The 16,109-nt window shown below is 33.6% G+C and overlaps 1 protein-coding gene across 5 annotated transcripts in view; it reads right to left on the bottom strand.

Moving 5' to 3' along the window:
- Positions 1-15,599, bottom strand: part of LOC134855942 (synaptotagmin-B-like) — a 52,190-nt gene extending 36,591 nt beyond the window's left edge. The window contains exons 1-2 of one of the 5 annotated variants that reach the window (XM_063872325.1): positions 15,567-15,599; positions 14,891-14,963 (exon numbers count right to left, since the gene is read on the bottom strand). The gene's annotated coding sequence lies outside the window, so the exon portion shown is untranslated. Of the gene's footprint in view, positions 1-5,920; positions 6,018-12,241; positions 12,465-13,082; positions 13,234-13,354; positions 13,434-14,890; positions 14,964-15,566 lie in introns of those variants that run through there. The other 4 variants (XM_063872324.1, XM_063872323.1, XM_063872326.1 and 1 more) reach the window with 4 other exon arrangements.
- Between the last annotated feature and the right edge of the window lie 510 nt (positions 15,600-16,109).

Genomic DNA, 16,109 nt, shown 5'->3' with positions numbered 1-16,109 from the left:
ACCAGGTTGAAAAATTAGTCGCAGCTTAGTCGAAAATTTAGTTGCAGTTTGGTCAAAAAGTTAGTAGCTACATTTTTGAAAAATTAATCGCGGCATTGTTGAAGAGTTATTCGCGGTATGGTCGAAAATTTAGTCGCGACATAACCGAAAAAATTGCAGCATCGTGAAAAAATAAGTCGCGGCGTAGTCGAAAAAATAGTCGCGGCATGATCGAAATTTTCGTCGCGGCATGGTCTACCATAGGAAGCACAATTAAAAACGGAAAACATATATACAGGCTTCACATTTTCTTTTTGTAAGATATTATTAGGCTTCTAACCTATTGAATGAAAATGTCGAAGGCGGCTCCAGGCTTCTTACCAGATAGTCTTACCTCAGACTATTTAGCTCAAGCCAAAAGTCGACAATTTTTATTATTAAAAGCATTATTATTCACCTTGCACTAAACAACGGTAATGCAATCTGGTACTAGACTGTTTACAGAACTCATCATCGGTTTACTTTTTAGCATATGAAGTTCCTGCCACTGTTTTTATTACGTAGCGTGGAGGCATAGGTCGACAAATATCTGTGGGTTGAGGTAAAAAAGTTTATCATGGAATTGAAAATTTTTGGGTATTTTAATAACATTCTTTTTCTTTTCACATTACTCTTAGTTACAGGATAGCAAAAAATGGAGAAATTTATTAAACTATATGAAACTATATTTCTATCTGAGGAAAATTAAGTCTTTTTTTGCAAATAGAATGTGCATTTGTGTTTTGATTTTTTTTCTAATGAGCTGCAACATGTAATACGATAGATGAATTATGACTGATTGTAAAAAATTTGAAAACTTGTTGAAAAAGAAAAATTATGTGGTTGTTAATTGATTAGTACTTTTTTCAAATTTCATTTCACAGAGTTGTATTTTTTTGTATTGCCCCTGTGTTCATACTTCTTGTTATGATTATGAATCATATGGTTACTATATATTTTTTCATCAAATGATTATTTCAATTGCGATAACAGGTGACTTGTAATCGAGAACTAGACTTTTTCCCTTTAATAATTTTCTAACAAATTCTGGTGATATGCTCAATTCTGCTGACATGATCAACTTCTTGGAAATTCAAATAAAACTATTTCTTACTTCTTTTGAGGTAGTATTTAACCTATTCAATCAAATTTATGTAGTTTTTGCGCTAATTTTGTCGGCTGATTTTCTGTTCTTTTCAAAAGCAATTTATTTTATCTGGTAGGCTTCTCAAGCTGTGTTTTTTTTCCAGAATTTTAGTTTTTCATTTTCGATATGAAACAGTTTTGTTTGATAGAGAGAAGTATTCTGAAAATGTATGTTATTTGAATTTTTCTAAGTTTTTATAAGACGCTTTGGAAAGCATTTTCTTTTTTTTTCATTTCTTTCGTATTTTCCAATTGTTTCCTATTTTTTGTTCCCTGAAAAACGATCTTCCCAAAACTGAGATTTTGAGTTCAATCAAAAACACGGGTTGCGAAAAGATCTCCTGCTCAACGGCTACGCCCACGTTTTCTAACACAGAATATTATTGTCCTCTGTAAAGTGAAACTTTACATGCAGAAGAGGTGAGTACTTAGTTTCTGCAAAAAAACATGTTGTTTTTGATTTGGGTTAGGCTGAGTTCGTGGGCTCTGACGCTTGGTTTGTGCCTGGAACTATTTCACCCAAGCCGAAAGTCAACATTTTTTATTATTAAAAGCATTTTTATTTATCTTGCACTAAACAACGGTAATGCAATCTGGTACTAGACTGTTTACAGAACCCATCATCGGTTTACTTTTTAGCATAAGAAGTTCCTGCCACTGTTTTTATTACGTAGCGTGGAGGCATGGGTCGAAAAATGTCTGTGGCTTGAGGTGAAAAGTTTATCATGGATTTGAAAATTTTCGGGTATTTTAATAACATTCTTTTTCTTTTCACATTACTCTTAGTTACAGGATAGCAATATATGGAGAAATTTATTAAACTATATGAAACTATAGTTCTATCTGAGGAGAAAGAAAGTCGTTTTTCTTGCAAATAGAATGTGCATTTGTATTTTGAGTTTTTTTCTAATGAGCTGCAACATGTAATACGATAGATGAATTATGAATGATTGTAAAAAATTTAAAAACTTGTTGAAAAAGAAAAATTGTGTGGTTGTTATTTGATTAGTACTTTTTTCAAACTTCATTTCACAGAGTGGTATTTTTAGTATTGCCCCTGTGTTCATACTTCTTGTTATGATTATGAATCATATGGTTACTATATATTTTTTCATCAATATGATTATTTCATTTGCGATAACAGGTGACTTGTAATCGAGAACTAGACTTTTTCCCTTTAACAATTTTTCTAACAAATTCTGGTGACATGCTCAATTCTGCTGACATGATCAACTTCTTGGAAGTTCAAATGAAACTATTTCTTACTTCTTATGAGGTAGTATTTAACCTATTCAATCAAATTTATGTAGTTTTTGCGCTAATTTCTGTCGGCTGATTTTCTGTTCTTTTCAAAAACATTTATTTTATCTGGTAGGCTTCTCAAGCTGTGTTTTTTTCCAGAATTTCAGTTTTTCATTTTTGATATGAAACATTGTTGTTTGATAGAGAGAACTATTCTAAAAATGTATGTTATTTGAATTTTTATAAATTTTTATAAGATGCTTTGGAAAGCATTTCTTTTTTTTTTCATTTCTTTGGTTTTTTCCAATTGTTTCCTATTCTTTGTTCCCTGAAAAACGATCTTCCCAAAATTGAGATTTTGAGTTCAATCAAAAACACGGGTTGCGCAAAGATCTCCTGCTCAACGGCTACGCCCACGTTTTCTAACACAGAATATTATTGTCCTCTGTAAAGTGAAACTTTACATGCAGAAGAGGTGACTACTTAGTTTCTGCAAAAAAACATGTTGTTTTTGATTTGGGTTAGGCTGAGTTTGAGGGCTCTGACGCTTGGTTTGTGCCTGGAACTATTTCACCCAAGCCAAAAGTCGACAATTTTTATTATTAAAAGAATTTTTTTTATCTTGCACTATACAACGGTAATGCAATCTGGTACTAGACTATTTACAGAACTCATCATCGGTTTAATTTTTAGCATATGAAGTTCCTGCCATTGTTTTTATTACGCAGCCCGGAGGCATGGGTCGACAAATGTCTGTGGCTTGAGGTGAAAATTTGTCATGGAATTGAAAATTTTCGGGTATTTTAATAGCATTCTTTTTCTTTTCACATTACTCTTAGTTACAGGATAGCAATAAATGGAGAATATTTTTAAATTATATGAAACTATATTTCTATTTGAGGAGAAATAAAGTCCTTTTTCTTGCAAATAGAATGTGCATTTGTATTTTGTTTTTTTTTCTAATGAGCTGCAACATGTGATACGATAGATGCATTATGACTGATTATGACGGGGTGCCACAATTGAGCCGAAATCGGCCAGGCTGTGTTAGTTCTGAAGCTCGTGGTCAAGTGAGATCTCGTCCTCAAACATTCTCATTGCAATGGTAGATTATCGGTTACAATTATACGCATTAAATGATGTTTCTACAAAAACATTAGCCGAAGCGCATGGAAACGTTTATGTGATGCTACAAAAGGGACGGTATACAAAATCTATTTCGTCTGACAAACTGTATTTGCAACCCGAGAGAATCAGGCAGTTGCAACGAGGTTTCAGGGAGGCTTTAAGCATTTATAAAACATTATACATAGCCACAAAATCGAAGATGAACTTGGGACCAAGTTGAAAAATTAGTCGCGGCATAGTCGAAAATTTTTTTGCGGCATGGTCGAAAATTAGTCGCGGCATAGTGGAAAAATTAGTTGCGGCATAATCGAAAAGTTAGTCGCGGTATGGTCCAAAAAATAATAGCTACATGTTTGAAAAATTAATCGCGGCATTGTTGAAAAATTATTCGCGGTATGGTCGAAAATTTAGTCGCGACATAACCGAAAAATTAATAGCAGCATCGTGGAAAAGTTATTCGCGTCATGTTTGAAAAATTAGTCGCGCGTGGCATGGTCTACCAAAGGAAGCACAATTTATAACGGAAACTATATATCTTTTTTTTTTTCAGTTTTTTCAAGTCCTCAAAAAACGGGACTCCTCAAAAAACGCAAACGCGCCGCTTTTCAGTTCGAAAGACTTTATAAGACAGTTGAACTAAGTCTGGTTTTATTTGAAATGTAATTTCGATCATCAAAAATGGCCGCTATTTTTTTGAGATTTAGCCGCTTAATGGCCGCTTAACGAGAGAAATTATAGTGAAGAGATCTGGAAACTCTTTTTCCTTGTCTTAAGATAATGTAGAAAAATTAATGTTAGGCTAATATTTTCATTGGCCGGTAAAAATATGGTTTCGGAGATTTGCAGAGGATCCGTGAGAATCTATCCCGCCTGTCTAAGCATAGTATGTTTCGTTTTTTCCCTTAATTCCCAGACTGGGTTATTTTGTTGAGCAAAGTTCACTTTTTTGAGTCTGAGACTTTTACAGGGTGCCACATATGAGCCAAAGTCGGCCAGGCTGTGTTATACATGAAGCTGGTGGTCAAGTGAGATCTCGTCCTCAAACATTATCTTTGCAATGGTAGGGGATCGGATACAATTATATGCATTAAATGATGTTTCTACAAAAACATTAGCCGAAGCGCATGGAAACGTTTATGTGATGCTACAAAAGGGACGGTATGCGAAATCTATTTCGTCTGACAAACTGTATTTGCAACCCGAGAGAACCAGGCAGTTGCAACGATGTTTCAGGGAGGTTTTAAGCATTTAAAGAACATTATACATAGCCACAAAATCGAAGATTATATCGCGACCAGGTTGAAAAATTAGTCGCGGCTTAGTCGAAAATTTAGTTGCAGTTTGGTCGAAAAGTTAGTAGCTACATGTTTGAAAAATTAATCGCGGCATTGTTGAAGAGTTATTCGCGGTATGGTCGAAAATTTAGTCGCGACATAACCAAAAAATTAATTGCAGCATCGTGAAAAAATTAGTCGCGGCGTGGTCGAAAAAATAGTCGCGGCATGATCGAAATGTTCGTCGCGGCATGGTCTACCATAGGAAGCACAATTAAAAACGGAAAACATATATATAGGCTTCACATTTTCTTTTTGTAAGATATTATTAGGCTTCTAACCTATTGAATGAAAACGTCGAAGGCGGCTCCAGGCTTCTTACCAAAAAAATGCGGAAAATTTTGACAAGCCATCAAATCCTAACTGGACTCCTCAAAAAACGCAAGGACGCCACTTTCTAGCTCTAAAGACTTTATTAGACAGTTGAACTAAATTTGGTTTTAGTTGAAAAGTAATTTCGATCATCAAAAATGGCCGCTATTTTTTTTTGAGATTTAGATGAAATGGTTTTGTCAACAAGATGGTTTGATCTTAAAATTAATTCCACTTTTGGCTAGTAACCTAAAATTCAAGTTAAGTAAACACGTTTTCTTTCAAAAAACGGAATAAAAGTAAACTTTGCGTGTGCTAGTTCACACTCAATGGGTTTTGGGAATTTTTTAGGGGCGTTGCTCTCAAAAAGATGCTAACTAGATCCTGTGTAATAAATTGATGAAGAGAGAACGGATATCAAAAGAAGTAAAACACAGCTGAATCAAGTATCTGTTTAAAAGTTAAAATTGAGGGAGTGTCTTGAAAAAAAATTTGGAGACCAACAGAATCGCGGAAATATGTCGCAAAATCAACGCGGTGACGATAATCATTCTGTTGAAAAACTGACGTGAATCGCAATTTTATGATTTTGTGAACAAAAGCTGAATGCAAGTTAAATTTGTTAAATTTAAAAGACAATTGTTCCCTCAAAGGCGGACCATTAAAAAGACCGCGATATCAATCAAAAGCTTACGGTTTTTTATGGAAATTAAAATAAGAACCTCGATAGAAAATCTTACATGGCTAGCTATGGTCTAAAGGTGTTGAAATGATCTTTAGAATTAAAGGTATGGACCAAAGGAAATACAACTAGTAACGTGAGCTTTTTAGTAGAGGTTCGTTTCCGGTAGACTAAGTGAATCGACTTGCCTGAATTTCACCCGAAGCACAACTTCAGTTTCAAAATGTAACCCAATTATATTGAAGTGTGCATGATCGATTAAAAGCTTCAAGGATATCCTTTAATATAGAGAGGATGTTGATTTTTTTTTAACATTAGAATCTTTTAAGTTACAAATTCTAAGACGTAGTTTGCATTTCATTTGCAGCTCTTTGACAAATAAATATAGACCGTAGCAAAAAAAAAAATTAAAAAAACTAAGGAATTGTAATCAATTACGCGCATATCAAGAAAAAAATCTATTGCTCAGTGTTCCAGCTTCTTGTAATAAAAATAATATCGTTTCTTTTATCAAATAAACTTTCAGCAGGGAAAACAGCTAGTCAGAAAAACTAATTACTTTTTTCTCCCAGAGAAATGCACCAACTATTTTTCACCGCACAGAGTAATTAATACAGTCTCAATATGATGTTAGTGTTTTGCAGTTTTTGAGATGGTGATAACTAGCAAAATAATAAGCAAAGTTTCTTTTTCGGTGGCTTTTATCAAATAATGTAGAAGAAAAACTAATTTCAAGTCAAGGTTTATGTTATCTTTATGTTTACAAATTGAATGATTCTCAGATTGTTAATTCCTCATATTTCCCATCGGAGACGTTATCATAATAAGCTTCAGTATCTATAAACTATTCGCTTGAGGGGAAATGTGTATTTGTATCATCAATTCTGAATAATTTTTCAGAGAAGTGTTTACATGATCATATTTCTTCCAATCCGTTTTTTTTGTTCCGATAACTAATTAAAATAGTTGTATTTGTGTTTGTTTTAGTGAATTAGTGACTGGATACTACTTTTTGGGTGGCGCTACAAAACTCTACAATTTTCTGAGGATTTTGATTTAGCTTAGACTGATTTCGAGGGCTCTGACGCTTGGTTTGTGCCTGGAAGTATTTGACCCAAGCCGAAAGTCGACAATTTTTTAAAATTAAAAGCATTATTATTTATCTTGCACTAAACAACGTTAATGCAATCTGGTACTAGACTGCTTACAGAACTCATCGTCGGTTTACTTTTTAGCATATCAAGTTCCTGCCACTGTTTTTATTACGTAGCGTGGAGGCATGGGTCGACAAATGTCTGTGGCTTGAGGTGAAAAGTTTTTCATGGAATTGAAAATTTTCGGGTATTTTAATAACATTCTTTTTCTTTTCATATTACACTTAGTTACAGGATAGCAATAAATGGAGAAATTTATTAAACTATATGAAACTATATTTCTATCTAGGAGAAATAAAGTCCTTTTTCTTGCAAATAGAATGTGCATTTGTATTTTGAGTTTTTTTCTAATGAGCTGCAACATGTAATACGATAGATGAATTATGACTGATTGTGAAAAATTTGAAAACTTGTTAAAAAAGAAAAAATATGTGGTTGTTATTTGATTAGTACTTTTTTCAAATTTCATTTCACAGAGTGGTATTATTGGTATTGCCCCTGTGTTCATACTTCTTGTTATGATTATGAATCATATGATTACTATATATATATATTTTTTCATCAATATGATTATTTCATTTGCGATAACAGGTGTGAGTTATGCCCGATGTGGTTAACTCATAGAGTAATTTCGGATAGGGTACACCGTCTGCTCGTCACGCTATCTTATTTTCGGCCGGATAGATTCGTGCAACTTCTTAGTCTAATACCGATCCTAATCTTACTCTTATACTTTCTAGTCTCAGGGTGTTTAACTAGTCTCTGCTAGGCTCAATAGATCTAGGGTATACTGGTTTGTTGCGGCTGCTGAAGTTCTCTTGGAGAGACAACTAATTTCTAAGTTAAATTCAAATCTCTCTGGTGCTGAAATTACAAATAATTTCAGCTCTTACAAATAAGTGGGTTGTTAGTTAGATGGATCATGATTGGTTAATTTTAAATACTTTACAGTGGTAAAATATCTAATTTATCCAATCATAAAATATAGTTTAGATCAGGTTCCAGGTGACTTGTAATCGAGAACTAGACTTTTCCCCTTAAACAATTTTTCTAACAAATTCTGGTGACATGCTCAATTCTGCTGACATGATCAACTTTTTGGAAATCCAAATAAGATTATTTCTTACTTCTTTTGAGATAGTATTTAACCTTTTCAATTAAATTTTTTTATGTAGTTTTTGTGCTGATTTCTGTCGGCTGATGTTCTGTTCTTTTTAAAAGCAATTTATTTTATCTGGTAGGATTCTCAAGCTGTGTTTTTTCCAGAATTTCAGTTTTTTTATTTTTAATTTGAAGCATTTTTGTTCGATAGATAAGCATTTCTTAAAATGTATGTGATATGATTTTTTCTAAATTTTTAAAAGGCACTTTGGAAAATATTAGTTTTTTTTCGTATTTTTTTCATATTTTCCATTTTTTCCTATTTTTGATACCTCGAAAAATACCTTTTCAAAACTGAGATTTCAACCCTTTTCAAAAACACGGGTTGCGGAAAGATCTGCGTCAACGGCTACGACCACGTTTTCTAACACAGAAAAGTCAAATTTTCAAGTAGCAAAAATTTTACATGCAGAAGTGGCGACTCCTTAGTTTCTGTATTTAAAAAAAAATTAAGTTAATTTTGAAAACGACTTTCAAATTTTTCTGCAAAATTTTCACTTTTCTTGGTAACAAAAAGTTTTTTGCAAAGATAAACGTAGTCAACTAAAATACAATTTTAGATGCTTTGTATGGAAAGACGAGGCAATTATGCATCAATGAGAAACAAAGGAAAAAGTAAGTTTCCTCGATCGGGAAGCTTCAACGTTTTGCTGAATATACCAAAGGAAGCAGCTGAAGCTGAAGTTCGATAAAAAGTACTTGTTTTACCATAACAATGACTAAATAGATATTTAATTAAATACTTCTGAGCCATTTATGAGTGGCTGAACTCACGGATGAGTGTTAGAATAAAACTCACTTTGGATATGATGACGCCTAGAGCGCCATATGAAAGAGACAAACCAGCAGAGATTATAATTCTCATGGATTTCATGTACAAAAAAAAACAATCCATTATATTGAAAGCAAAAATGAATTATAATCGATTATAATGGATTTTAATGGATTTTTATTTTTCAAAAATAATCGATTAAAATGGATTAAAAATCCATTACGTTGTCTAAATTTGCCATGATAATTGATTGTATAGACAACAATTTAGTCAACAAAAATCCTTATAATCGACTTTTATCCATGAAACTTCGGTGCGGGTACTCAACGATTGCAATCATATATACTGCACCTATGAGTCTAAACCGAATCAATTCAGAGGAGCGGCCATACGGCCTCGGCGGTCAAATTGAGGCTGATTTTTTGGTTTACCTTTATTTTAAAAATTGGTTTTGTTCACCACTAGGTTAGATCTTCACTCAGGGGGGGGGGGTGTTTTGGTAAGGGAACGGGTGGACGTTTCGAGTCTTTTCGGTTATACCCCCCTAAATTACGAAAAAATGAAATGCTAATTTTTTTATATAATTCAGACACTGTTCCTAGAAAATTCAATATATTATTATGAGACTAGTAAAACGAGCCATTTTACATAATTGAACCATTAATTGAGCCTCAGACTGACTTTTTTCTCCAATTTTTGCCAATTTTCTGAGCATAAATTTCCTTAAAAGGATGCTAAATAAGTTTTTAATTGTCGATCAGTTCAATTTTTTTGGCCAGTTTCTAGCTTGATTTAACGCTCGAGATATCAGCCCTGCGTTTTTAAGGAAAATTAGTCAAACTTTGAAAGAAAAATTTTCATTTTTTTTTATTTAGGGGGGGGGATATCCGAAAAGAAGCGACGTTTCTTTTCCTCAGGGTTTCGTCCCCCTTCCAACCCAATATGTCCCCCTTTGATACTATTTACGACACCAGCTTTCGGTCGATCGACTTTTAAAATTTTCTATTTACAAAAGGAACAAAAATAGTCGGATACTGGGCCAGTAACACAGAAAGTTCCGAACACATTAGTTAGAAAAAACTATTACAAGTTTTTTTTTTCATTTTTGTAATTGTTTCAAAGTGTTTCTTTTTTTATGGGAACTGAACGAAACCTTAGAAAATGAGAAATTTGGGCACAATAGACTACATTTGGCATCAAAGTTAAAAGCATAACAAAGACAAAAACAAAAAGCAAAACAAAAAAACCAAGGGTGTTTATCATATAACAATTTTATCATAATGTTGAATGAATCTGGGTTTGTGGAACAAAAATAATTATTTTATCGGGCTCGAAATTGCAATTGGAAGCAAATTTTTCAAACTGGTTTTTGTCGACATGGGACATTTAATTGGTGTTTTTGAATGTCATTCGAATCAGTACTTCAATAGTTTTGGTATGATATCACTAGAGGTATTTTGATTATTACTTTTCAGCTGGGATAATTGAAATTGAAAGTCGAAAAACAGTGCCAAAAATAAACCTTTTGGTTGTTTTTTTTTGTCATTTTTTTCATCATGAAACAATTTGATTACCTTCATTCATAGTATCGACAATTGAAAATTGGGAGGAGCTTTGTCTCCTGTTGTGTTTTAGTTTTTTGTTATTGTTTTTTTTTCAGTCAAATTGACGTAAGTAGTTAATATGTATAGCAGAAGTTGTTGCAAGCTTAGCAAATAATTAGATGTTATAATCAATTAAAATGGGCTTTAAATGGCTGATAATATTATAATGGATTTGAGGAGATAAGGTTTTTTTATGAAAATAAATCATTAATGAAAACTCATGGTCTAAAATTGCGTCCATTATCGATAATTATGACATTTTAGACAACATTATTCCGTCATAATCTTTCTTTATCCGTGACACTCCGGTTTGGGATTTGCATAACTAATCGCTTTCATTTCAAGTAACTCGTAATTTGATTGCTACAATTTTAAAAAATTATTCAAAAATTAACCGGGTTTATGAGAAGGTAGATTAACATCGGGAAAATTATATCGTCCTCTTCAAAAAAGCTCACTTTCTACTCTGTCTGAAAAGTTTGACAAGGAATCGCTACCAATTTTTGACACAACTGAAGAAATGCTTGCAACGTTTTTCCAGAGTGCGAGAAACATTAATATGGCTGCCATAGATAATATCGACTAGTCTTTCTTCAATTGAAAACCCGCTTCCCATTCGCAGACCTTGATTCAACCTGAAAGCTGTTTATTCATAAAGCAGAAGTGTAACTCAAACCAGCAATGTTTTACACAGGAGCGCACCTAGGAATTTTTCCAGAGGAAAACTGCGCCTCCTTGAAAATTAACTGTTGAAAGCATATTTTTGGCAGTTTTTGAAGGGTTTTGGCCAAAAAACGCGATACTTCGGAACCCCCACTTCACTCAAAATTGGTATCTGATGGTGCTGAAGAAACCTATAGAAAAGTATAGTGTCAAAATGGGCGTCATAAACTTGTACTAGAGGTGATACTAGTGACTTTGGATGTTGCAGTGTTGGAGTCACTGCTTTTAGACCTTTACTTAGGAGGGGAGAGGGGGATTTGTCCGATTTTCCAAAATTATTTTAGATCGACTACATGGATTTTCTAAGTTATCCCAAAACATTATAAGGAACCTACTTGGCCAAATTTTTCTGTGCCGCTGTGAACATTTTAAAACAAACCGGAAATGCTGTTTTGGACATGTTTTAGGAGGATTTTGGCCAAAAAAATTACGCTTAGCTTTACTTGGCGCGCTTTCCCTTCAAAGTTAGTTTATAAAGTTAGCGCCAAAGGCGCCTTTAAAAACATTTACGACCGGTAGACTGCAAATAGATGCCGTTAAATAGTTTCCAAAGAGAACCTTTTAGGTAACAAGGGGCCCGAATCCCTGAGGTATCTGAAAAAATCCCTGGGGGTGGGAAGGGGGGAGGGGTCAAGGTTGATTTCCCTACCCAGCCTGCCCCTCCCCATGCACTAAATCTGTATGTACTTGCTTTTTTGGTTCTCTTTTCTATTAGCTTTGAAAATACAGAAGCTCAGCAATATTTGTAATGTATAAGGTGCGTGCATAATAAAGCGGAAATGCGCCTCCCAGAAACGGAAATAACTTGGTCTGTTCTCATGCCCACGTGACCTCTGTATGAAACAAAAGAGAAAACGAAGAGCTTTTTGTGCTTTTTTTTCCCATAACACCCGTTAAACAACGATCACTTGTCGTGTTAGTTGCCTGCGTTACATAACAAAAGAGATAACTGAAAAAAAACTTACCTTAGTGACAAAATCATTTTTGTATCCACTAATATAATCAATACATTTTTTGAAATATAATTTTCAATAAAATGGGATCATGTTCGAGCTTCATAACGAAAAGATTAGCCCTGTTTTTGAGGTGCGTTTCAGACGAGTGAAAAAAAGTAATATAAAATATGAACCTATTGTCTAAGCAGAGGGTCTTAATTTTTGAAGGATAATCCTGTACATGTCGACTAATTCACTCGCACACATAATCAGTTCGAAAAAACGACCAACTAGCAGATCAGCGCAGACCTTACCTGCCAAGAAGTTCTCTGCGCCCACCGGGCAAATTGCGTAAGAATGCATTAGCTTATGACTTTTCCAGCAGGTAATTTGGGGAAAATAAGTCAGAAATTACGGAGAAATTTGGACACAAAACAACTGAAAAACCCTGAGGCAGCTTATAGATGTCGTTATTCTGAAACTAGAATAATTGACTGGGCTTGATTGATGGGATGAAAGTCAACTGAAATCAGACTCGTTAAAGTCAAGCTCCGATAAAAAAATGGGACATTTGAAGTCAAAAAGCCAAACAGGCGGATTGTTTCTGTTCATTAAGCCGGAAAATCAAATTATTTGAAAAATCCCCCTATTAATTTGATGAAAACTACCTAAAAACTCGGTTGCCATTGAAATGTGTCTACAAATGTTTCTCCAATCTGTATGCCAATTTTGTTTATCGACCACTTTTTGAACAAAAGAACAGCAGTTTCGAAAGTAATTGCCCATAAAACTAAAAATGCCCACTTTTTTCAAAGTATTTTTAAAATATTTTTCATGATTATTGGTGGAAAACATAGTGAAAATATCCAACCTTGCAACTGAGATGTGGATGGATAATTTGTCATGAAATTCAAGACAAAGTGCAGTGCCGTTTTGACCAGCCCGATGAGTATATCGATTTCATATGCAAATGATTAGGCATTATTAAGGCTAGTTGAATATATGAATGTGAAAAGGTTGAATTAAAAGTATACGATTGCGTGCAATAATCTTCGGTTCACTAAGCACGACAGGTGCATCTACACACGCAAAATGTTTTCTTGCAGGTTTCCCCAATTTCTGGACATCATAATCGATAATTACCTTTTTATTCGAGCCAAAAACTCAACAATCGCTGCTCCCCTTTTCTGCAGTTAGCAAACCGCACCCTGAGGGTAGAAAGGGTAATTTAACTAGGGCTGACCCGCAGAGAATGCTCAAAATAACCTGCACCGGGGCGTCACGCCATTTTCTTTTCTTGCCTCTGTCAATATTTCGAGGTTTGAATTATATTTTTTAAAATCATAAGGAGAGGTCAGTGGAAAGATATCGACTTTCAGAGCGCTTTTTACGCCATTGGCAAATATAAAATGAAAAGAAAATAAGCGACTATTGATGTGAGCAAAATTATTCTGGGTTTTCAGGCTTTTTGGAAATCCGTTTGCGTTTGATTGACATCCTGCTGCATTGAAAACCCCACAAAAAATGAATCTACAAAAATTAATGCGATTATCGACGTGCTCAGTGTAACAGGAAAAGTGATACAAAATTTAATTATGCGTGGCTCAAATAATCCGATTCAAATTATCCATAACAAATTAATCAGCGCAGACAAACGATTTCACGAACCCATATTTGTGAAGATGTAAAAATGGATTTGTCGCCGAAACATATTTTTGATGTATGCTTGAACTGCTCAAGCATGATGTAGTTTTAAATATACAAAATAGTGCAATAAATTGGTCTCAGATGGTAACTGTTACTGTTTTTACGGGACTTGGAATTTTTTATTATTCATTCATCCTAATTCGGATACATAGTTCAAGAGGATTTGGGTTGATGCTATCTCCATAAACTTTTGTCGTCTTCGCCAACACGTAGTGTTCCTTTTTGAGATCATATTTTATGATCTTGATCTTTGAACTCGAAAGGACTAACGTAATATGATTCAATAAGGAAACAGAAGACTAAAAAACATCCCGCGACCGAAAATTATAAATTGTTGAAAAACTTCTGATTTTTTCCCAGAAAATAGGTATTTTGTGCAATTTCATATTTCAAGAAAAAATTGACAAAATGATGAAATGTTCTTTTTTGAAAAAAGAACAAGTCTTTTGATTTTCGATAATTCACGTTTTTGAATAAAAAGCGCTAAAATGAATTAAAAAACCGAAATTTTTCGAGTATTTTTTTCTACTTGAAAAATAAATTATAGACAAATTTGGCTACTCATGGATAAATAATTTTTAGATGTCACGTGATTAAGGGCACAAGCGCACCAAGATTGCATAAAAATGACCGCAATTATCAAAGAACATTTTATGAGAACTATATTGTAATTTTCAACGAGCAAAGAAAAATATTTTTTCATTAGAAGCATATTGTTTTGAACTATTCATTAGGTTAAAATCGGATTACCCAAACCGATGATCTTTATTCGTGCGTTTCTTTTGATCGTATCGACAACATTCTAACACATTTACAAACTTGTCTCTGGGTTCAGTGAATTACCCACACCGAAATTTGTGTCTATCAAGTGCACAGTGGTGCCTCGTAATTTTGCTTCAAAAAAACTTGTCGATGTTCTTTTTTCACTTTTTTTTCAAAATCTGTTGAAATTTTTTTTTGGAAATTTCCTACCTCTATTTGTTGGCTCAATTTCAATTCGTTGTAATATTTGTTGATGAACAGTCAAAATGCATTATTATCGAAGCTGAGTTTTACGATAGATGTTGGATTATTTGCCCAACTGTTGATACCGAGTCTACCGACAAAGTTCTTCAATTTTGGAGCATATTTAAAAATTTTAACTGGAATTCACTTGCTTAAAGCACAGAATTGTGCGGTTCAAATTTATGACACGTTTTTTTTGAATTACTAAAAAAAACTGATATAAAATATGATAGCTCCCATTTTAGAATTTTTTGACCGACATGAGAAGAAACTATAGCGTAAGGCGCGTTCGTTGCAAAATATTTTGACTCCCACAAAAAATCTCCGAGGTGGTAAAATTTGGTCTCTTTTTTTGAAGAAATGAGAAGAAACTATGGCGTAAAACGTGTTCGTTGCAAAATGTTTTGGTCCCAAAAAAAATCTCCGAAGTGGTCAAATTATGTTTCAAGGTCGGAAAAAATGGGTCTGAGTTTTTCCAATTTCGAGACCGAAGAACAGGAAGTTTGGTGAAAATTATTTCGATGACATAAAATTTTTCTGTTTTTTGTTGGACAATTTATCTTTATTTTTGAGTTTTTTAAAATATAAAATTTTTGTTTTGAACAGTTATGAAAAATTTTCTTCGGACTAATTTCCAACATACCTTCACAGAAAACTAAAAGTATGTGCTTGTTCTATTGAATTGGGAATATATGAAAATGTTAGTTTCAATGCGAAATTTCATTCAAAAGCTATCATTATTTTTGCTTTTGATTTCAAGTAAGCGTAAATTAAAATCAAACAAACTTAAATTGTTCAGGAAAAGATGCCAGTAATAAAGGTACATATTTGAGCGAAACAAAAGGCGGCTACAGAAATTTATTCAATTTTTGATCATGAAGAAAATAAATTGCGATTTATGCACATGATGCCATTCATATTTCTGTCAATTTCCAAAATGCATTTGATAAAAATTAAAAACATACCAGTATTTAACTTCAAACATGACAAAAGAACAGCTACTTAACTTTTGTGTTTTGTACAAAATTGCTCGTTTTTTGACAAAGCCTTCAATGTTTTGAATGCACGTTTAGCCCAATTAGAAAATTTTGGCTGAAAAAACTGATGAATTATATTCTTTTAAAAATAATTTTTTTTCTTCAATCCCCCCACACGCTAATTTAGAGTACAATGGATGACTTCAAGG

This window comes from Symsagittifera roscoffensis, unplaced genomic scaffold, assembly GCF_963678635.1.
Source record: "Symsagittifera roscoffensis unplaced genomic scaffold, txSymRosc1.1 SCAFFOLD_204, whole genome shotgun sequence".
Taxonomy (NCBI): Eukaryota; Metazoa; Xenacoelomorpha; order Acoela; family Convolutidae; genus Symsagittifera; species Symsagittifera roscoffensis.
Note: the sequence above shows the minus strand (reverse complement) of the source record. Positions and strands in the feature narration are given on the sequence as shown.